This window comes from Rhipicephalus microplus, unplaced genomic scaffold, assembly GCF_043290135.1.
Source record: "Rhipicephalus microplus isolate Deutch F79 unplaced genomic scaffold, USDA_Rmic scaffold_17, whole genome shotgun sequence".
Taxonomy (NCBI): Eukaryota; Metazoa; Arthropoda; class Arachnida; order Ixodida; family Ixodidae; genus Rhipicephalus; species Rhipicephalus microplus.
In genome coordinates this window covers 9409011-9431082 of record NW_027464590.1, presented here as the reverse complement: position 1 = coordinate 9431082, position 22072 = coordinate 9409011, and positions in this window count along the sequence as shown.

Genomic DNA, 22072 nt, shown 5'->3' with positions numbered 1-22072 from the left:
TGTCTCCGTGGCGCTATCTGCTAGTGCGTCGGCTGTTAAGCAAATGGTTGGAGGTTCGAGCCCTCCCAGGAGCAGTGTGTCGCTTTTTTTCTTTGCGCTGATAGCCTTGGAGAAACGTTCTGACGGTGGTGAGAGTGGAGCACGACTGTCTCTGTTGCGAAATTCGCTAGCGCGTTGGGCTGTTAACGAAACGGTTGGAGGTTCGAACCCTCCCATGAGCGGTGTGTCTCTTTTTTTCTTTGCGCTGATACCTTTGGAAAAATGTTCTGATGGTGGTGAGAGTGGAGCACGACTACCTCCGTGACGCAATCTGCTAGTGCGTCGGCTGTTAAGCAAAAGGTTGGAGGTTCGAGCCCTCCCAAGAGCAGTGTGTCGCTTTTTTTCTTTGCGCTGATAGCCTTGGAGAAATGATCTGACGGTGGTGAGAGTGGAGCACGACTACCTCCGTGACGCAATCTGCTAGTGCGTCGGCTGTTAAGCAAAAGGTTGGAGGTTCGAGCCCTCCCAAGAACAGTGCGTCGCTTTTTTTCTTTGCGCTGATAGCCTTGGAGAAACGTTCTGACGGTGGTGAGAGTGGAGCACGACTGTCTCTGTTGCGCAATTGGCTAGCGCGTTGGGCTGTTAACGAAAAGGCTGGAGGTTCGAACCCTCCCATGAGCGTTGTGTCTCTTTTTTTCTTTGCGCTGATACCTTTAGAAAATGTTCTAATAGTGGTGAGAGTGGAGCACGACTACCTCCGTGACGCAATTGGCTAGCGCGCTCGGCTGTTGACCAAAAGGTTCGAAGTTCGAGTCCTCGCGCGAGCGGTGTGTCTCTTTTTTTTCTTTGCGCTGATTGCTTTGGAGAAATGTTCTGATGGTGGTGAGAGTGGAGCACGACTACTTCTGTGACGCAATTGGCTAGCGCGTTCAGCTGTTAATCAAAAGGTTGGAGGTTCGAGCCCTCCCGAGAGCAGTGTGTCTCTTTTTTTTTCTTTGCGCTGATAGCTTTGGAAAAATGTTCTGACTGTGGTGAGAGTGGCGCACGACTGTTTCCGTGGCGCGATCTGCTAGTGCGTCGGCTGTTAGGCAAAAGGTTGGAGGTTCGAGCCCTCCCAGGAGCAGTGTGTCGCTTTTTTTTGCGCTGATAGCCTTGGAGAAACGTTCTGACGGTGGTGAGAGTGGAGCACGACTGTCTCTGTTGCGCAATTTGCTAGCGCGTTGGGCTGTTAACGAAAAGGTTGGAGGTTCGAACCCTCCCATGAGCGGTGTGTCTCTTTTTTTCTTTGCGCTGATAGCTTTGGAGAAATGTTCTGACGGTGGTGAGAGTGGCGCACGACTACTTCTGTGACGCAATTGGCTAGCGCGTTCGGCTGTTAATCAAAAGGTTGGAGGTTCGATCCCTCCCGAGAGCGATGTGTCTCTTTTTTTTCTTTGCGCTGATAGCTTTGGAGAAATGTTCTGACGGTGGTGAGAGTGGCGCACGACTACTTCTGTGACGCAATTGGCTATCGCGTTCGGCTGTTAATCAAAAGGTTGGAGGTTCGAGCCCTCGCGAGAGCGGTGTGTCTCTTTTTTTTCTTTGCGCTGATAGCTTTGGAGAAATGTTCTGATGGTGGTGAGAGTGGAGCACGACTACTTCTGTGGCGCAGTTGGCTAGCGCGTTCGGCTGTTAATCAAAAGGTTGGAGGTTCAAGCCCTCCCGAGAGCGGTGTGTCTTTTTTTCTTTGCGCTAATACCTTTACAAAAATGTTCTAATGGTGGTGAGAGTGGAGCACGACTACCTCCGTGACGCAAGTGGCTAGCGCGTTCGGCTGTTAATCAAAAGGTTGGAGGTTCGAGCCCTCCCGAGAGCGGTGTGTCTCTTTTTTTTCTTTGCGCTGATAGCTTTGGTGAAATGATCTGACGGTGGTGAGAGTGGAGCACGACGACTTCCGTGACGCAATTGGCTAGCGCGTTCGGCTGTTAATCAAAAGGTTGGAGGTTCGAGCCCTCCCGAGAGCGGTGTGTCTCTTTTTTTTTTCTTTGCGCTGATAGCTTTGGAGAAATGTTCTGACTGTGGTGAGAGTGGCGCACGACTGTTTCCGTGCGCAATCTGCTAGTGCGTCGGCTGTTAAGCAAAAGGTTGGAGGTTCGAGCCCTCCCAGGAGTAGTGTGTCGCTTTTTTTCTTTGCGCTGATAGCCTTGGAGAAACGTTCTGACGGTGGTGAGAGGAGAGTGGAGCACGACTGTCTCTGTTGCGCAATTTGCTAGCGCGTTGGGCTGTTAACGAAAAGGTTGGAGGTTCGAACCCTCCCATGAGCGGTGTGTCTCTTTTTTTCTTTGCACTGATACCTTTAGAAAAATGTTCTGATGGTGGTGAGAGTGGAGCACGACTACCTCCGTGACGCAATTGGCTAGCGCGTTCGGTTGTTAATCAAAAGGTTGGAGGTTCGAGCCCTCCCGAGAGCGGTGTGTCTCTTTTTTTTCTTTGCGCTGATAGCTTTGGAGAAATGTTCTGACGGTGGTGAGAGTGGAGCACGACTACTTCCGCGACGCAATTGGCTAGCGCGTTCGGCTGTTAATCAAAAGGTTGGAGGTTCGAGCCCTCCCGAGAGCGTTGTGTCTCTTTTTTTTCTTTGCGCTGATAGCTTTGGAGAAATGTTCTGACGGTGGTGAGAGTGGAGCACGACTACTTCCGTGACGCAATTGGCTAGCACGTTCGGCTGTTAATCAAAAGGTTGGAGGTTCGAGCCCTCCCGAGAGTGGTGTGTCTCTTTTTTTTCTTTGCGCTGATAGCTTTGGAGAAATGTTCTAACGGTGGTGAGAGTGGAGCACGACTGTCTCCGTGGCGCTATCTGCTAGTGCGTCGGCTGTTAAGCAAATGGTTGGAGGTTCGAGCCCTCCCAGGAGCAGTGTGTCGCTTTTTTTCTTTGCGCTGATAGCCTTGGAGAAACGTTCTGACGGTGGTGAGAGTGGAGCACGACTGTCTCTGTTGCGAAATTCGCTAGCGCGTTGGGCTGTTAACGAAACGGTTGGAGGTTCGAACCCTCCCATGAGCGGTGTGTCTCTTTTTTTCTTTGCGCTGATACCTTTGGAAAAATGTTCTGATGGTGGTGAGAGTGGAGCACGACTACCTCCGTGACGCAATCTGCTAGTGCGTCGGCTGTTAAGCAAAAGATTGGAGGTACGAGCCCTCCCAAGAGCAGTGTGTCGCTTTTTTTCTTTGCGCTGATAGCCTTGGAGAAATGATCTGACGGTGGTGAGAGTGGAGCACGACTACCTCCGTGACGCAATCTGCTAGTGCGTCGGCTGTTAAGCAAAAGGTTGGAGGTTCGAGCCCTCCCAAGAACAGTGTGTCGCTTTTTTTCTTTGCGCTGATAGCCTTGGAGAAACGTTCTGACGGTGGTGAGAGTGGAGCACGACTGTCTCTGTTGCGCAATTGGCTAGCGCGTTGGGCTGTTAACGAAAAGGTTGGAGGTTCGAACCCTCCCATGAGCGTTGTGTCTCTTTTTTTCTTTGCGCTGATACCTTTAGAAAAATGTTCTAATAGTGGTGAGAGTGGAGCACGTCTACCTCCGTGACGCAATTGGCTAGAGCGCTCGGCTGTTGACCAAAAGGTTCGAAGTTCGAGCCCTCGCGCGAGCGGTGTGTCTCTTTTTTTTCTTTGCGCTGATTGCTTTGGAGAAATGTTCTGATGGTGGTGAGAGTGGAGCACGACTACTTCTGTGACACAATTGGCTAGCGCGTTCAGCTGTTAATCAAAAGGTTGGAGGTTCGAGCCCTCCCGAGAGCGGTGTGTCTCTTTTTTTTTCTTTGCGCTGATAGCTTTGGAAAAATGTTCTGACTGTGGTGAGAGTGGCGCACGACTGTTTCCGTGGCGCGATCTGCTAGTGCGTCGGCTGTTAAGGAAAAGGTTGGAGGTTCGAGCCCTCCCAGGAGTAGTGTGTCGCTTTTTTTTGCGCTGATAGCCTTGGAGAAACGTTCTGACGGTGGTGAGAGTGGAGCACGACTGTCTCTGTTGCGCAATTTGCTAGCGCGTTGGGCTGTTAACGAAAAGTTGGAGGTTCGAACCCTCCCAAGAGCGGTGTGTCTCTTTTTTTCTTTGCGCTGATAGCTTTGGAGAAATGTTCTGACGGTGGTGAGAGTGGCGCACGACTACTTCTGTGACGCAATTGGCAATCGCGTTCGGCTGTTAATCAAAAAGTTGGAGGTTCGAGCCCTCGCGAGAGCGGTGTGTCTCTTTTTTTTCTTTGCGCTGATAGCTTTGGAGAAATGTTCTGATGGTGGTGAGAGTGGAGCACGACTACTTCTGTGACGCCATTGGCTAGCGCGTTCGGCTGTTAATCAAAAGGTTGGAGGTTCGAGCCCTCCCGGGAGCGGTGTGTCTCTTTTTTTTCTTTGCGCTGATAGCTTTGGAGAAATGTTCTGATGGTGGTGAGAGTGGAGCACGACTACTTCTGTGACGCAATTGGCTAGCGCGTTCGGCTGTTAATCAAAAGGTTGGAGGTTCGGGCCCTCCCGAGAGCGGTGTGTCTCTTTTTTTCTTTGCGCTAATACCTTTAGAAAAATGTTCTAATGGTGGTGAGAGTGGAGCACGACTACCTCCGTGACGCAAGTGGCTAGCGCGTTCGGCTGTTAACCAAAAGGTTGGAGGTTCGAGCCCTCGCGAGAGCGGTGTGTCTCTTTTTTTTCTTTGCGCTGATTGCTTTGGAGAAATGTTCTGATGGTGGTGAGAGTGGAGCACGACTACTTCCGTGACGCAATTGGCTAGCGCGTTCGGCTGTTAATCAAAAGGTTGGAGGTTCGAGCCCTCCCGAGAGCGGTGTGTCTATTTTTTTTCTTTGCGCTGATAGCTTTGGAGAAATGTTCTGACGGTGGTGAGAGTGGAACACGACTACTTCCGTGACGCAATTGGCTAGCGCGTTCAGCTGTTAATCAAAAGGTTGGAGGTTCGAGCCCTCCCGAGAGCGGTGTGTCTCTTTTTTTTTCTTTGCGCTGATAGCTTTGGAAAAATGTTCTGACTGTGGTGAGAGTGGCGCACGACTGTTTCCGTGGCGCGATCTGCTAGTGCGTCGGCTGTTAAGCAAAAGGTTGGAGGTTCGAGCCCTCCCAGGAGCAGTGTGTCGCTTTTTTTTGCGCTGATAGCCTTGGAGAAACGTTCTGACGGTGGTGAGAGTGGAGCACGGCTGTCTCTGTTGCGCAATTTGCTAGCGCGTTGGGCTGTTAACGAAAAGGTTGGAGGTTCGAACCCTCCCATGAGCGGTGTGTCTCTTTTTTTCTTTGCGCTGATAGCTTTGGAGAAATGTTCTGACGGTGGTGAGAGTGGCGCACGACTACTTCTGTGACGCAATTGGCTATCGCGTTCGGCTGTTAATCAAAAAGTTGGAGGTTCGAGCCCTCGCGAGAGCGGTGTGTCTCTTTTTTTTCTTTGCGCTGATAGCTTTGGAGAAATGTTCTGATGGTGGTGAGAGTGGAGCACGACTACTTCTGTGACGCCATTGGCTAGCGCGTTCGGCTGTTAATCAAAAGGTTGGAGGTTCGAGCCCTCCCGGGAGCGGTGTGTCTCTTTTTTTTCTTTGCGCTGATAGCTTTGGAGAAATGTTCTGATGGTGGTGAGAGTGGAGCACGACTACTTCTGTGACGCAATTGGCTAGCGCGTTCGGCTGTTAATCAAAAGGTTGGAGGTTCGGGCCCTCCCGAGAGCGGTGTGTCTCTTTTTTTCTTTGCGCTAATACCTTTAGAAAAATGTTCTAATGGTGGTGAGAGTGGAGCACGACTACCTCCATGACGCAAGTGGCTAGCGCGTTCGGCTGTTAACCAAAAGGTTGGAGGTTCGAGCCCTCGCGAGAGCGGTGTGTCTCTTTTTTTTCTTTGCGCTGATTGCTTTGGAGAAATGTTCTGATGGTGGTGAGAGTGGAGCACGACTACTTCCGTGACGCAATTGGCTAGCGCGTTCGGCTGTTAATCAAAAGGTTGGAGGTTCGAGCCCTCCCGAGAGCGGTGTGTCTATTTTTTTTCTTTGCGCTGATAGCTTTGGAGAAATGTTCTGACGGTGGTGAGAGTGGAACACGACTACTTCCGTGACGCAATTGGCTAGCGCGTTCGGCTGTTAATCAAAAGGTTGGAGGTTCGAGCCCTCCCGAGAGCGGTGTGTCTCTTTTTTTTTTGCTTTGCGCTGATAGCTTTGGAGAAATGTTCTGACTGTGGTGAGAGTGGCGCACGACTGTTTCCGTGGCGCAATCTGCTAGTGCGTCGGCTGTTAAGCAAAAGGTTGGAGGTTCGAGCCCTCCCAGGAGCAGTGTGTCGCTTTTTTTCTTTGCGCTGATAGCCTTGGAGAAACGTTCTGACGGTGGTGAGAGTGGAGCACGACTGTCTCTGTTGCGCAATTTGCTAGCGCGTTGGGCTGTTAACGAAAAGGTTGGAGGTTCGAACCCTCCCATGAGCGGTGTGTCTCTTTTTTTGTTTGCGCTGATACCTTTAGAAAAATGTTCTGATGGTGGTGAGAGTGGAGCACGACTACCACCGTGACGCAATTGGCTAGCGCGTTCGGTTGTTAATCAAAAGGTTGGAGGTTCGAGCCCTCGCGAGAGCGGTGTGTCTCTTTTTTTCTTTGCGCTGATAGCTTTGGAGAAATGTTCTGACGGTGGTGAGAGTGGAGCACGACTACTTCCGTGACGCAATTGGCTAGCGCATTCGGCTGTTAATCAAAAGGTTGGAAGTTCGAGCCCTCCCGAGAGCGGTGTGTCTCTTTTTTTTCTTTGCGCTGATAGCTTTGGAGAAATGTTCTGACGGTGGTGAGAGTGGAGCACGACTACTTCCGTGACGCAATTGGCTAGCGCGTTCGGCTGTTAATCAAAAGGTTGGAGGTTCGAGCCCTCCCGAGAGCGTTGTGTCTCTTTTTTTTTCTTTGCGCTGATAGCTTTGGAGAAATGTTCTGACGGTGGTGAGAGTGGAGCACGACTACTTCCGTGACGCAATTGGCTAGCACGTTCGGCTGTTAATCAAAAGGTTGGAGGTTCGAGCCCTCCCGAGAGTGGTGTGTCTCTTTTTTTTCTTTGCGCTGATAGCTTTGGAGAAATGTTCTAACGGTGGTGAGAGTGGAGCACGACTGTCTCCGTGGCGCTATCTGCTAGTGCGTCGGCTGTTAAGCAAATGGTTGGAGGTTCGAGCCCTCCCAGGAGCAGTGTGTCGCTTTTTTTCTTTGCGCTGATAGCCTTGGAGAAACGTTCTGACGGTGGTGAGAGTGGAGCACGACTGTCTCTGTTGCGAAATTCACTAGCGCGTTGGGCTGTTAACGAAACGGTTCGAGGTTCGAACCCTCCCATGTGCGGTGTGTCTCTTTTTTTCTTTGCGCTGATACCTTTGGAAAAATGTTCTGATGGTGGTGAGAGTGGAGCACGACTACCTCCGTTACGCAATTGGCTAGCGCGTTCGGCTGTTAATCAAAAGGTTGGAGGTTCGAGCCCTCCCGAGAGTGGTGTGTCTCTTTTTCTTTGCGCTGATAGCTTTGGAGAAATGTTCTAACGGTGGTGAGAGTGGAGCACGACTGTCTCCGTGGCGCTATCTGCTAGTGCGTCGGCTGTTAAGCAAATGGTTGGAGGTTCGAGCCCTCCCAGGAGCAGTGTGTCGCTTTTTTTCTTTGCGCTGATAGCCTTGGAGAAACGTTCTGACGGTGGTGAGAGTGGAGCACGACTGTCTCTGTTGCGAAATTCACTAGCGCGTTGGGCTGTTAACGAAACGGTTGGAGGTTCGAACCCTCCCATGAGCGGTGTGTCTCTTTTTTTCTTTGCGCTGATACCTTTGGAAAAATGTTCTGATGGTGGTGAGAGTGGAGCACGACTACCTCCGTGACGCAATCTGCTAGTGCGTCGGCTGTTAAGCAAAAGGTTGGAGGTACGAGCCCTCCCAAGAGTAGTGTGTCGCTTTTTTTCTTTGCGCTGATAGCCTTGGAGAAATGATCTGACGGTGGTGAGAGTGGAGCACGACTACCTCCGTGACGCAATCTGCTAGTGCGTCGGCTGTTAAGCAAAAGGTTGGAGGTTCGAGCCCTCCCAAGAACAGTGTGTCGCTTTTTTTCTTTGCGCTGATAGCTTTGGAGAAACGTTCTGACGGTGGTGAGAGTGGAGCACGACTACCTCCGTGACGCAATTGGCTAGCGCGCTCGGCTGTTGACCAAAAGGTTCGAAGTTCGAGCCCTCCCGAGAGCGGTGTGTCTATTTTTTTTCTTTGCGCTGATAGCTTTGGAGAAATGTTCTGACGGTGGTGAGAGTGGAACACGACTACTTCCGTGACGCAATTGGCTAGCGCGTTCGGCTGTTAATCAAAAGATTGGAGGTTCGAGCCCTCCCGAGAGCGGTGTGTCTCTTTTTTTTCTTTGCGCTGATAGCTTTGGAGAAATGTTCTCACGGTGGTGAGAGTGGAGCACGACTACTTCTGTGACGCAATTGGCTAGCGCGTTCGGCTGTTAATCAAAAGGTTGGAGGTTCGAGCCCTCCCGAGAGCGGTGTGTCTCTTTTTTTTTCTTTGCGCTTATAGCTTTGGAGAAATGTTCTGACTGTGGTGAGAGTGGCGCACGACTGTTTCCGTGGCGCAATCTGCTAGTGCGTCGGCTGTTAAGCAAAAGGTTGGAGGTTCGAGCCCTCCCAGGAGTAGTGTGTCGCTTTTTTTCTTTGCGCTGATACCTTTAGAAAAATGTTCTGATGGTGGTGAGAGTGGAGCACGACTACCTCCGTTAGGCAATTGGCTAGCGCGTTCGGCTGTTAATCAAAAGGTTGGAGGTTCGAGCCCTCGCGAGAGCGGTGTGTCTCTTTTTTTTCTTTGCGCCGATAGCTTTGGAGAAATGTTCTGATGGTAGTGAGAGTGGAGCACGACTACTTCCGTGAAGCAATTGGCTAGCGCGTTCGGCTGTTAATCAAAAGGTTCGAGGTTCGAGCCCTCCCGAGAGCGGTGTGTCTCTTTTTTTTCTTTGCGCTGATAGCTTTGGAGAAATGTTCTGATGGTGGTGAGAGTGGAGCACGACTGTCTCTGTTGCGCAATTTGCTAGCGCGTTGGGCTGGTAACGAAAAGGTTGGAGGTTCGAACCCTCCCATGAGTGGTGTGTCTCTTTTTTTCTTTGCGCTGATAGCTTTGGAGAAATGTTCTGACGGTGGTGAGAGTGGCGCACGACTACTTCTGTGACGCAATTGGCTAGCGCGTTCGGCTGTTAATCAAAAGATTGGAGGTTCGAGCCCTCCCGAGAGCGGTGTGTCTCTTTTTTTTCTTTGCGCTGATAGCTTTGGAGAAATGTTCTGACGGTGGTGAGAGTGGAGCACGACTACTTCTGTGACGCAATTGGCTAGCGCGTTCGGCTGTTAATCAAAAGTTTGAAGGTTCGAGCCCTCCCGAGAGCGGTGTGTCTCTTTTTTTTCTTTGTGCCGATAGCTTTGGAAAAATGTTCTGACTGTGGTGAGAGTGGCGCACGACTGTTTCCGTGGCGCGATCTGCTAGTGCGTCGGCTGTTAAGCAAAAGGTTGGAGGTTCGAGCCCTCCCAGGAGCAGTGTGTCGCTTTTTTTTGCGCTGATAGCCTTGGAGAAACGTTCTGACGGTGGTGAGAGTGGAGCACGACTGTCTCTGTTGCGCAATTTGCTAGCGCGTTGGGCTGTTAACGAAAAGGTTGGAGGTTCGAACCCTCCCATGAGCGGTGTGTCTCTTTTTTTCTTTGCGCTGATAGCTTTGGAGAAATGTTCTGACGGTGGTGAGAGTGGCGCACTACTACTTCTGTGACGCAATTGGCTATCGCGTTCGGCTGTTAATCAAAAAGTTGGAGGTTCGAGCCCTCGCGAGAGCGGTGTGTCTCTTTTTTTTCTTTGCGCTGATAGCTTAGGAGAAATGTTCTGATGGTGGTGAGAGTGGAGCACGACTACTTCTGTGACGCCATTCGCTAGCGCGTTCGGCTGTTAATCAAAAGGTTGGAGGTTCGAGCCCTCCCGGGAGCGGTGTGTCTCTTTTTTTTTCTTTGCGCTGATAGCTTTGGAGAAATGTTCTGATGGTGGTGAGAGTGGAGCACGACTACTTCTGTGACGCAATTGGCTAGCGCGTTCGGCTGTTAATCAAAAGGTTGGAGGTTCGAGCCCTCCCGAGAGCGGTGTGTCTCTTTTTTTCTTTGCGCTAATACCTTTAGAAAAATGTTCTAATGGTGGTGAGAGTGGAGCACGACTACCTCCGTGACGCAAGTGGCTAGCGCGTTCGGCTGTTAACTAAAAGGTTGGAGGTTCGAACCCTCCCATGAGCGGTGTGTGTCTTTTTTTCTTTGCGCTGATACCTTTAGAAAAATGTTCTGATGGTGGTGAAAGTGGAGCACGACTACCTCCGTTACGCAATTGGCTAGCGCGTTCGGCTGTTAATCAAAAGGTTGGAGGTTCGAGCCCTCGCGAGAGCGGTGTGTCTCTTTTTTTTCTTTGCGCCGATAGCTTTGGAGAAATGTTCTGATGGTAGTGAGAGTGGAGCACGACTACTGCCGTGAAGCAATTGGCTAGCGCGTTCGGCTGTTAATCAAAAGGTTCGAGGTTCGAGCCCTCCCGAGAGCGGTGTGTCTCTTTTTTTTTCTTTGCGCTGATAGCTTTGGAGAAATGTTCTGATGGTTGTGAGAGTGGAGCACGACTGTCTCTGTTGCGCAATTTGCTAGCGCGTTGGGCTGGTAACGAAAAGGTTGGAGGTTCGAACCCTCCCATGAGCGGTGTGTCTCTTTTTTTCTTTGCGCTGATTGCTTTGGAGAAATGTTCTGATGGTGGTGAGAGTGGAGCACGACTACTTCCGTGATGCAATTGGCTAGCGCGTTCGGCTGTTAATCAAAAGGTTGGAGGTTCGAGCCCTCCCGAGAGCGGTGTGTCTATTTTTTTTTGTTTGCGCTGATAGCTTTGCAGAAATGTTCTGACGGTGGTGAGAGTGGAACACGACTACTTCCGTGACGCAATTGGCTAGCGCGTTCGGCTGTTAATCAAAAGATTGGAGGTTCGAGCCCTCCCGAGAGCGGTGTGTCTCTTTTTTTTCTTTGCCCTGATAGTTTTGGAGAAATGTTCTGACGGTGGTGAGAGTGGAGCACGACCACTTCCGTGACGCAATTGGCTAGCGCGTTCGGCTGTTAATCAAAAGGTTGGAGGTTCGAGCCCTCCCGAGAGCGGTGTGTCTCTTTTTTTTTCTTTGCGCTGATAGCTTTGGAGAAATGTTCTGACTGTGGTGAGAGTGGCGCACGACTGTTTCCGTGGCGCAATCTGCTAGTGCGTCGGCTGTTAAGCAAAAGGTTGGAGGTTCGAGCCCTCCCAGGAGAAGTGTGTCGCTTTTTTTCTTTGCGCTGATAGCCTTGGAGAAACGTTCTGACGGTGGTGAGAGTGGAGCACGACTGTCTCTGTTGCGCAATTTGCTAGTGCGTTGGGCTGTTAACGAAAAGGTTGGAGGTTCGAACCCTCCCATGAGCGGTGTGTCTCTTTTTTTCTTTGCGCTGATACCTTTAGAAAAATGTTCTGATGGTGGTGAGAGTGGAGCACGACTACCTCCGTGACGCAATTGGCTAGCGCGTTCGGCTGTTAATCAAAAGGTTGGAGGTTCGAGCCCTCGCGAGAGCGGTGTGTCTCTTTTTTTTCTTTGCGCTGATAGCTTTGGAGAAATGTTCTGATGGTAGTGAGAGTGGAGCACGACTACTTCCGTGAAGCAATTGGCTAGCGCGTTCGGCTGTTAATCAAAGGTTCGAGGTTCGAGCCCTCCCGAGAGCGGTGTGTCTCTTTTTTTTCTTTGCGCTGATAGCTTTGGAGAAATGTTCTGATGGTGGTGAGAGTGGAGCACGACTACTTCTGTGACGCAATTGGCTAGCGCGTTCGGCTGTTAATCAAAAGGTTGGAGGTTCGAGCCCTCCCGAGAGCGGTGTGTCTCTTTTTTTTGCGCTGATAGCTTAGGAAAAATGTTCTGACGGTGGTGAGAGTGGCGCACGACTACTTCTGTGACGCAATTGGCTAGCGCGTTCGGCTGTTAATCAAAAGGTTGGAGGTTCGAGCCCTCGCGAGAGCGGTGTGTCTCTTTTTTTTCTTTGCGCGGATAGCTTTGGAGAAATTTTCTGATGGTGGTGTGAGTGGAGCACGACTACTTCTGTGACGCAATTGGCTAGCGCGTTCGGCTGTTAATCAAAAGGTTGGAGGTTCGAGCCCTCCCGAGAGCGGTGTGTCTTTTTTTTCTTTGCGCTGATAGCTTTGGAGAAATGTTCTGATGGTGGTGAGAGTGGAGCACGACTACTTCTGTGACGCAATTGGCTAGCGCGTTCGGCTGTTAATCAAAAGGTTGGAGGTTCGAGCCCTCGCGAGAGCGGTGTGTATCTTTTTTTTTTCTTTGCGCTGATAGCTTTGGAGAAATGTTCTGATGGTGGTGAGAGTGGAGCACGACTACTTCCGTGACGCAATTGGCTAGCGCGTTCGGCTGTTAATCAAAAGGTTGGAGGTTCGAGCCCTCGCGAGAGCGGTGTGTCTCTTTTTTTTCTTTGCACCGATAGCTTTGAAGAAATGTTCTGATGGTGGTGAGAGTGGAGCACGACTACTTCTGTGACGCAATTGGCTAGCGCGTTCGGCTGTTAATCAAAAGGTTGGAGGTTCGAGCCCTCGCGAGAGCGGTGTGTCTCTTTTTTTTTTTTCTTTGCGCGGATAGCTTTGGAGAAATGTTCTGATGGTGGTGAGAGTGGAGCACGACTACTTCTGTGACGCAATTGGCTAGCGCGTTCGGCTGTTAATCAAAAGGTTGGAGGTTCGAGCCCTCCCGAGAGCGGTGTGTCTTTTTTTCTTTGCGCTGATAGCTTTGGAGAAATGTTCTGATGGTGGTGAGAGTGGAGCACGACTACTTCTGTGACGCAATTGGCTAGCGCGTTCGGCTGTTAATCAAAAGGTTGGAGGTTCGAGCCCTCCCGAGAGCGGTGTGTCTCTTTTTTTTCTTTGCGCTTATAGCTTTGGAGAAATGTTCTGATGGTGGTGAGAGTGGAGCACGACTACTTCTGTGACGCAATTGGCTAGCGCGTTCGGCTGTTAATCAAAAGGTTGGAGGTTCGAGCCCTCGCGAGAGCGGTGTGTATCTTTTTTTTTTCTTTGCGCTAATACCTTTAGAAAAATGTTCTAATGGTGGTGAGAGTGGAGCACGACTACCTCCGTGACGCAAGTGGCTAGCGCGTTCGGCTGTTAACCAAAAGGTTGGAGGTTCGAGCCCTCGCGAGAGCGGTGTGTTATTTTTTTTCTTTGCGCTGATAGCTTTGGAGAAATGTTCTGATGGTGGTGAGAGTGGAGCACAACTACTTCCGTGACGCAATTGGCTAGCGCGTTCGGCTGTTAATCAAAAGGTTGGAGGTTTGAGCCCTCGCGAGAGCGGTGTGTCTCTTTTTTTTCTTTGCACTGATAGCTTTGGAGAAATGTTCTGATGGTGGTGAGAGTGGAGCACGACTACCTCTGTGACGCAATTGGCTAGCGCGTTCGGCTGTTAATCAAAAGATTGGAGGTTCGAGCCCTCCCGAGAGCGGTGTGTCTCTTTTTTTTCTTTGCGCTGATAGCTTTGGAGAAATGTTCTGACGGTGGTGAGAGTGGAGCACGACGACTTCCGTGACGCAATTGGCTAGCGCGTTCGGCTGTTAATCAAAAGGTTGGAGGTTCGAGCCCTCCCGAGAGCGGTGTGTCTCTTTTTTTGCTTTGCGCTGATAGCTTTGGAGAAATGTTCTGACTGTGGTGAGAGTGGCGCACGACTGTTTCCGTGGCGCAATCTGCTAGTGCGTCGGCTGTTAAACAAAAGGTTGGAGGTTCGAGCCCTCCCAGGAGCAGTGTGTCGCTTTTTTTCTTTGCGCTGATAGCCTTGGAGAAACGTTCTGACGGTGGTGAGAGTGGAGCACGACTGTCTCTGTTGCGCAATTTGCTAGCGCTTTGGGCTGTTAACGAAAAGGTTGGAGGTTCGAACCCTCCCATGAGCGGTGTGTCTCTTTTTTTTCTTTGCGCTGATACCTTTAGAAAAATGTTCTGATGGTGGTGAGAGCGGAGCACGACTACCTCCGTGACGCAATTGGCTAGCGCGTTCGGCTGTTACTCAAAAGGTTGGAGGTTCGAGCCCTCGCGAGAGCGGTGTGTCTCTGTTTTTTCTTTGCGCCGATAGCTTTGGAGAAATGTTCTGATGATAGTGAGAGTGGAGCACGACTACTTCCGTGAAGCAATTGGCTAGCGCGTTCGGCTGTTAATCAAAAGGTTCGAGGTTCGAGCCCTCCCGAGAGCGGTGTGTCTCTTTTTTTTCTTTGCGCTGATAGCTTTGGAGAAATGTTCTGATGGTGGTGAGAGTGGAGCACGACTGTCTCTGTTGCGCAATTTGCTAGCGCGTTGGGCTGGTAACGAAAAGGTTGGAGGTTCGAACCCTCCCATGAGCGGTGTGTCTCTTTTTTTCTTTGCGCTGATAGCTTTGGAGAAATGTTCTGACGGTGGTGAGAGTGGCGCACGACTACTTCTGTGACGCAATTGGCTATCGCGTTCGGCTGTTAATCAAAAAGTTGGAGGTTCGAGCCCTCGCGAGAGCGGTGTGTCTCTTTTTTTTCTTTGCGCTGATAGCTTTGGAGAAATGTTCTGATGGTGGTGAGAGTGGAGCACGACTACTTCTGTGACGCCATTGGCTAGCGCGTTCGGCTGTTAATCAAAAGGTTGGAGGTTCGAGCCCTCCCGGGAGCGGTGTGTCTCTTTTTTTTCTTTGCGCTGATAGCTTTGGAGAAATGTTCTGATGGTGGTGAGAGTGGAGCACGACTACTTCTGTGACGCAATTGGCTAGCGCGTTCGGCTGTTAATCAAAAGGTTGGAGGTTCGAGCCCTCCCGAGAGCGGTGTGTCTCTTTTTTTCTTTGCGCTAATACCTTTAGAAAAATGTTCTAATGGTGGTGAGAGTGGAGCACGACTACCTCCGTGACGCAAGTGGCTAGCGCGTTCGGCTGTTAACCAAAAGGTTGGAGGTTCGAGCCCTCGCGAGAGCGGTGTGTCTCTTTTTTTCTTTGCGCTGATTGCTTTGGAGAAATTTTCTGATGGTGGTGAGAGTGGAGCACGACTACTTCCGTGACGCAATTGGCTAGCGCGTTCGGCTGTTAATCAAAAGGTTGGAGGTTCGAGCCCTCCCGAGAGCGGTGTGTCTATTTTTTTTGTTTGCGCTGATAGCTTTGCAGAAATGTTCTGACGGTGGTGAGAGTGGAACACGACTACTTCCGTGACGCAATTGGCTAGCGCGTTCGGCTGTTAATCAAAAGATTGGAGGTTCGAGCCCTCCCAAGAGCGGTGTGTCTCTTTTTTTTCTTTGCCCTGATAGCTTTGGAGAAATGTTCTGACGGTGGTGAGAGTGGAGCACGACGACTTCCGTGACGCAATTGGCTAGCGCGTTCGGCTGTTAATCAAAAGGTTGGAGGTTCGAGCCCTCCCGAGAGCGGTGTGTCTCTTTTTTTTTCTTTGCGCTGATAGCTTTGGAGAAATGTTCTGACTGTGGTGAGAGTGGCGCACGACTGTTTCCGTGGCGCAATCTGCTAGTGCGTCGGCTGTTAAGCAAAAGGTTGGAGGTTCGAGCCCTCCCAGGAGAAGTGTGTTGCTTTTTTTCTTTGCGCTGATAGCCTTGGAGAAACGTTCTGACGGTGGTGAGAGTGGAGCACGACTGTCTCTGTTGCGCAATTTGCTAGTGCGTTGGGCTGTTAACGAAAAGGTTGGAGGTTCGAACCCTCCCATGAGCGGTGTGTCTCTTTTTTTCTTTGCGCTGATACCTTTAGAAAAATGTTCTGATGGTGGTGAGAGTGGAGCACGACTACCTCCGTGACGCAATTGGCTAGCGCGTTCGGCTGTTAATCAAAAGGTTGGAGGTTCGAGCCCTCGCGAGAGCGGTGTGTCTCTTTTTTTTCTTTGCGCTGATAGCTTTGGAGAAATGTTCTGATGGTAGTGAGAGTGGAGCACGACTACTTCCGTGAAGCAATTGGCTAGCGTGTTCGGCTGTTAATCAAAAGGTTCGAGGTTCGAGCCCTCCCGAGAGCGGTGTGTCTCTTTTTTTTCTTTGCGCTGATAGCTTTGGAGAAATGTTCTGATGGTGGTGAGAGTGGAGCACGACTACTTCTGTGACGCAATTGGCTAGCGCGTTCGGCTGTTAATCAAAAGGTTGGAGGTTCGAGCCCTCCCGAGAGCGGTGTGTCTCTTTTTTTGCGCTGATAGCTTAGGAAAAATGTTCTGACGGTGGTGAGAGTGGCGCACGACTACTTCTGTGACGCAATTGGCTAGCGCGTTCGGCTGTTAATCAAAAGGTTGGAGGTTCGAGCCCTCGCGAGAGCGGTGTGTCTCTTTTTTTTCTTTGCGCGGATAGCTTTGGAGAAATTTTCTGATGGTGGTGTGAGTGGAGCACGACTACTTCTGTGACGCAATTGGCTAGCGCGTTCGGCTGTTAATCAAAAGGTTGGAGGTTCGAGCCCTCCCGAGAGCGGTGTGTCTTTTTTTTCTTTGCGCTGATAGCTTTGGAGAAATGTTCTGATGGTGGTGAGAGTGGAGCACGACTACTTCTGTGACGCAATTGGCTAGCGCGTTCGGCTGTTAATCAAAAGGTTGGAGGTTCGAGCCCTCCCGAGAGCGGTGTGTCTCTTTTTTTTCTTTGCGCTTATAGCTTTGGAGAAATGTTCTGATGGTGGTGAGAGTGGAGCACGACGACTTCTGTGACGCAATTGGCTAGCGCGTTCGGCTGTTAATCAAAAGGTTGGAGGTTCGAGCCCTCGCGAGAGCGGTGTGTATCTTTTTTTTTCTTTGCGCTGATAGCTTTGGAGAAATGTTCTGATGGTGGTGAGAGTGGAGCACGACTACTTCCGTGACGCAATTGGCTAGCGCGTTCGGCTGTTAATCAAAAGGTTGGAGGTTCGAGCCCTCGCGAGAGCGGTGTGTCTCTTTTTTTTCTTTGCACCGATAGCTTTGGAGAAATGTTCTGATGGTGGTGAGAGTGGAGCACGACTACTTCTGTGACGCAATTGGCTAGCGCGTTCGGCTGTTAATCAAAAGGTTGGAGGTTCGAGCCCTCGCGAGAGCGGTGTGTCTCTTTTTTTTCTTTGCGCGGATAGCTTTGGAGAAATGTTCTGATGGTGGTGAGAGTGGAGCACGACTACTTCTGTGACGCAATTGGCTAGCGCGTTCGGCTGTTAATCAAAAGGTTGGAGGTTCGAGCCCTCCCGAGAGCGGTGTGTCTCTTTTTTTTCTTTGCGCTTATAGCTTTGGAGAAATGTTCTGATGGTGGTGAGAGTGGAGCACGACTACTTCTGTGACGCAATTGGCTAGCGCGTTCGGCTGTTAATCAAAAGGTTGGAGGTTCGAGCCCTCGCGAGAGCGGTGTGTATCTTTTTTTTTTCTTTGCCCTAATACCTTTAGAAAAATGTTCTAATGGTGGTGAGAGTGGAGCACGACTACCTCCGTGACGCAAGTGGCTAGCGCGTTCGGCTGTTAACCAAAAGGTTGGAGGTTCGAGCCCTCGAGAGAGCGGTGTGTCTCTTTTTTTTCTTTGCGCTGATTGCTTTGGAGAAATGTTCTGATGGTGGTGAGAGTGGAGCACGACTACTTCCGTGACGCAATTGGCTAGCGCGTTCGGCTGTTAATCAAAAGGTTGGAGGTTCGAGCCCTCCCGAAAGCGGTGTGTCTATTTTTTTTCTTTGTGCTGATAGCTTTGGAGAAATGTTCTGACGGTGGTGAAAGTGGAACACGACTACTTCCGTGACGCAATTGGCTAGCGCGTTCGGCTGTTAATCAAAAGGTTCGAGGTTCGAGCCCTCCCGAGAGCGGTGTGTCTCTTTTTTTTCTTTGCGCTGATAGCTTTGGAGAAATGTTCTGATGGTGGTGAGAGTGGAGCACGACTACTTCTGTGACGCAATTGGCTAGCGCGTTCGGCTGTTAATCAAAAGGTTGGAGGTTCGAGCCCTCCCGAGAGCGGTGTGTCTCTTTTTTTTGCGCTGATAGCTTAGGAAAAATGTTCTGATGGTGGTGAGAGTGGAGCACGACTACTTCTGTGACGCAATTGGCTAGCGCGTTCGGCTGTTAATCAAAAGGTTGGAGGTTCGAGCCCTCCCGAGAGCGGTGTGTCTTTTTTTTCTTTGCGCTGATAGCTTTGGAGAAATGTTCTGATGGTGGTGAGAGTAGAGCACGACTACTTCTGTGACGCAATTGGCTAGCGCGTTCGGCTGTTAATCAAAAGGTTGGAGGTTCGAGCCCTCCCGAGAGCGGTGTGTCTCTTTTTTTTCTTTGCGCTTATAGCTTTGGAGAAATGTTCTGATGGTGGTGAGAGTGGAGCACGACTACTTCTGTGACGCAATTGGCTAGCGCGTTCGGCTGTTAATCAAAAGGTTGGAGGTTCGAGCCCTCGCGAGAGCGGTGTGTATGTTTTTTTTTCTTTGCGCTGATAGCTTTGGAGAAATGTTCTGATGGTGGTGAGAGTGGAGCACGACTACTTCCGTGACGCAATTGGCTAGCGCGTTCGGCTGTTAATCAAAAGGTTGGAGGTTTGAGCCCTCGCGAGAGAGGTGTGTCTCTTTTTTTTCTTTGCACTGATAGCTTTGGAGAAATGTTCTGATGGTGGTGAGAGTGGAGCACGACTACTTCTGTGACGCAATTGGCTAGCGCGTTCGGCTGTTAATCTAAAGGTTGGAGGTTCGAGCCCTCGCGAGAGCGGTGTGTCTCTTTTTTCTCTTTGCGCGGATAGCTTTGGAGAAATTTTCTGATGGTGGTGAGAGTGGAGCACGACTACTTCTGTACGCAATTGGCTAGCGCGTTCGGCTGTGAATCAAAAGGTTGGAGGTTCGAGCCCTCCCGAGAGCGGTGTGTCTTTTTTTTTGCGCTGATAGCTTTGGAGAAATGTTCTGATGGTGGTGAGAGTGGAGCACGACTACTTCTGTGACGCAATTGGCTAGCGCGTTCGGCTGTTAATCAAAAGGTTGGAGGTTCGAGCCCTCCCGAGAGCGGTGTGTCTCTTTTTTTTCTTTGCGCTTATAGCTTTGGAGAAATGTTCTGATGGTGGTGAGAGTGGAGCACGACTACTTCTGTGACGCAATTGGCTTGCGCGTTCGGCTGTTAATGAAATGGTTGGAGGTTCGAGCCCTCGCGAGAGCGGTGTGTATCTTTTTTTTTCTTTGCGCTAATACCTTTAGAAAAATGTTCTAATGGTGGTGAGAGTGGAGCACGACTACCTCCGTGACGCAAGTGGCTAGCGCATTCGGCTGTTAACCAAAAGGTTGGAGGTTCGAGCCCTCGCGAGAGCGGTGTGTCTCTTTTTTTTCTTTGCGCTGATTGCTTTGGAGAAATGTTCTGATGGTGGTGAGAGTGGAGCACGACTACTTCTGTGACGCAATTGGCTAGCGCGTTCGGCTGTTAATCAAAAGGTTGGAGGTTCGAGCCCTCCCGAAAGTGGTGTGTCTATTTTTTTTCTTTGCGCTGATAGCTTTGGAGAAACGTTCTGACGGTGGTGAGAGTGGAACACGACTACTTCCGTGACGCAATTGGCTAGCGCGTTCGGCTGTTAATCAAAAGATTGGAGGTTCGAGACCTCCCGAGAGCGGTGTGTCTCTTTTTTTTCTTTGCGCTGATAGCTTTGGAGAAATGTTCTGACGGTGGTGAGAGTGGAGCACGACGACTTCCATGACGCAATTGGCTAGCGCGTTCGGCTGTTAATCAAAAGGTTGGAGGTTCGAGCCCTCCTGAGAGCGGTGTGTCTCTTTTTTTTCTTTGCGCTGATAGCTTTGGAGAAATGTTCTGACTGTGGTGAGAGTGGCGCACGACTGTTTCCGTGGCGCAATCTGCTAGTGCGTCGGCTGTTAAGCAAAAGGTTGGAGGTTCGAGCCCTCCCAGGAGTAGTGTGTCGCTTTTTTTCTTTGCGCTGATAGCCTTGGAGAAACGTTCTGACGGTGGTGAGAGTGGAGCACGACTGTCTCTGTTGCGCAATTTGCTAGCGCGTTGGGCTGTTAACGAAAAGGTTGGAGGTTCGAACCCTCCCATGAGCGGTGTGTCTCTTTTTTTCTTTGCGCTGATACCTTTAGAAAAATGTTCTGATGGTGGTGAGAGTGGAGCACGACAACCTCCGTGACGCAATTGGCTAGCGCGTTCGGTTGTTAATCAAAAGGTTGGAGGTTCGAGCCCTCGCGAGAGCGGTGTGTCTCTTTTTTTTCTTTGCGCTGATAGCTTTGGAGAAATGTTCTGACGGTGGTGAGAGTGGAGCACGACTACTTCCGTGACGCAATTGGCTAGCGCGTTCGGCTGTTAATCAAAAGGTTGGAGGTTCGAGCCCTCGCGAGAGCAGTGTGTCTCTTTTTTTTCTTTGCGCTGATAGCTTTGGAGAAATGTTCTGATGGTGGTGAGAGTGGAGCACGACTAGTTCTGTGACGCAATTGGCTAGCGCGTTCGGCTGTTAATCAAAAGGTTGGAAGTTCGAGCCCTCCCGAGAGCGGTGTGTCTCTTTTTTTTCTTTGCGCTGATAGCTTTGGAGAAATGTTCTGACGGTGGTGAGAGTGGAGCACGACTACTTTTGTGACGCAATTGGCTAGCGCGTTCGGCTGTTAATCAAAAGGTTGGAGGTTCGAGCCCTCCCGAGAGCGTTGTGTCTCTTTTTTTTTCTTTGCGCTGATAGCTTTGGAGAAATGTTCTGATGGTGGTGAGAGTGGAGCACGACTACCTCCGTGACGCAATCTGCTAGTGCGTCGGCTGTTAAGCAAAAGGTTGGAGGTACGAGCCCTCCCAAGAGCAGTGTGTCGCTTTTTTTCTTTGCGCTGATAGCCTTGGAGAAATGATCTGACGGTGGTGAGAGTGGAGCACGACTACCTCCGTGACGCAATCTGCTAGTGCGTCGGCTGTTAAGCAAAAGGTTGGAGGTTCGAGCCCTCCCAAGAACAGTGTGTCGCTTTTTTTCTTTGCGCTGATAGCCTTGGAGAAACGTTTTGACGGTGGTGAGAGTGGAGCACGACTGTCTCTGTTGCGCAATTGGCTAGCGCGTTGGGCTGTTAACGAAAAGGTTGGAGGTTCGAACCCTCCCATGAGCGTTGTGTCTCTTTTTTTCTTTGCGCTGATACCTTTAGAAAAATGTTCTAATAGTGGTGAGAGTGGAGCACGACTACCTCCGTGACGCAATTGGCTAGCGCGCTCGGCTGTTGACCAAAAGGTTGGAAGTTCGAGCCCTCGCGAGAGTGGTGTGTCTCTTTTTTTTCTTTGCGCTGATTGCTTTGGAGAAATGTTCTGACGGTGGTGAGAGTGGAACACGACTACTTCCGTGACGCAATTGGCTAGCGCGTTCGGCTGTTAATCAAAAGATTGGAGGTTCGAGCCCTCCCGAGAGCGGTGTGTCTCTTTTTTTTCTTTGCGCTGATAGCTTTGGAGAAATGTTCTGACGGTGGTGAGAGTGGAGCACGACTACTTCTGTGACGCAATTGGCTAGCGCGTTCAGCTGTTAATCAAAAGGTTGGAGGTTCGAGCCCTCCCGAGAGCGGTGTGTCTCTTTTTTTTCTTTGCGCTGATAGCTTTGGAAAAATGTTCTGACTGTGGTGAGAGTGGCGCACGACTGTTTCCGTGGCGCGATCTGCTAGTGCGTCGGCTGTTAAGCAAAAGGTTGGAGGTTCGAGCCCTCCCAGGAGCAGTGTGTCGCTTTTTTTTGCGCTGATAGCCTTGGAGTAACGTTCTGACGGTGGTGAGAGTGGAGCACGACTGTCTCTGTTGCGCAATTTGCTAGCGCGTTGGGCTGTTAACGAAAAGGTTGGAGGTTCGAACCCTCCCATGAGCGGTGTGTCTCTTTTTTTCTTTGCGCTGATAGCTTTGGAGAAATGTTCTGACGGTGGTGAGAGTGGCGCACGACTACTTCTGTGACGCAATTGGCTATCGCGTTCGGCTGTTAATCAAAAAGTTGGAGGTTCGAGCCCTCGCGAGAGCGGTGTGTCTCTTTTTTTTCTTTGCGCTGATAGCTTTGGAGAAATGTTCTGATGGTGGTGACAGTGGAGCGCGACTACTTCTGTGACGCCATTGGCTAGCGCGTTCGGCTGTTAATCAAAAGGTTGGAGGTTCGAGCCCTCCCGGGAGCGGCGTGTCTCTTTTTTTTCTTTGCGCTGATAGCTTTGGAGA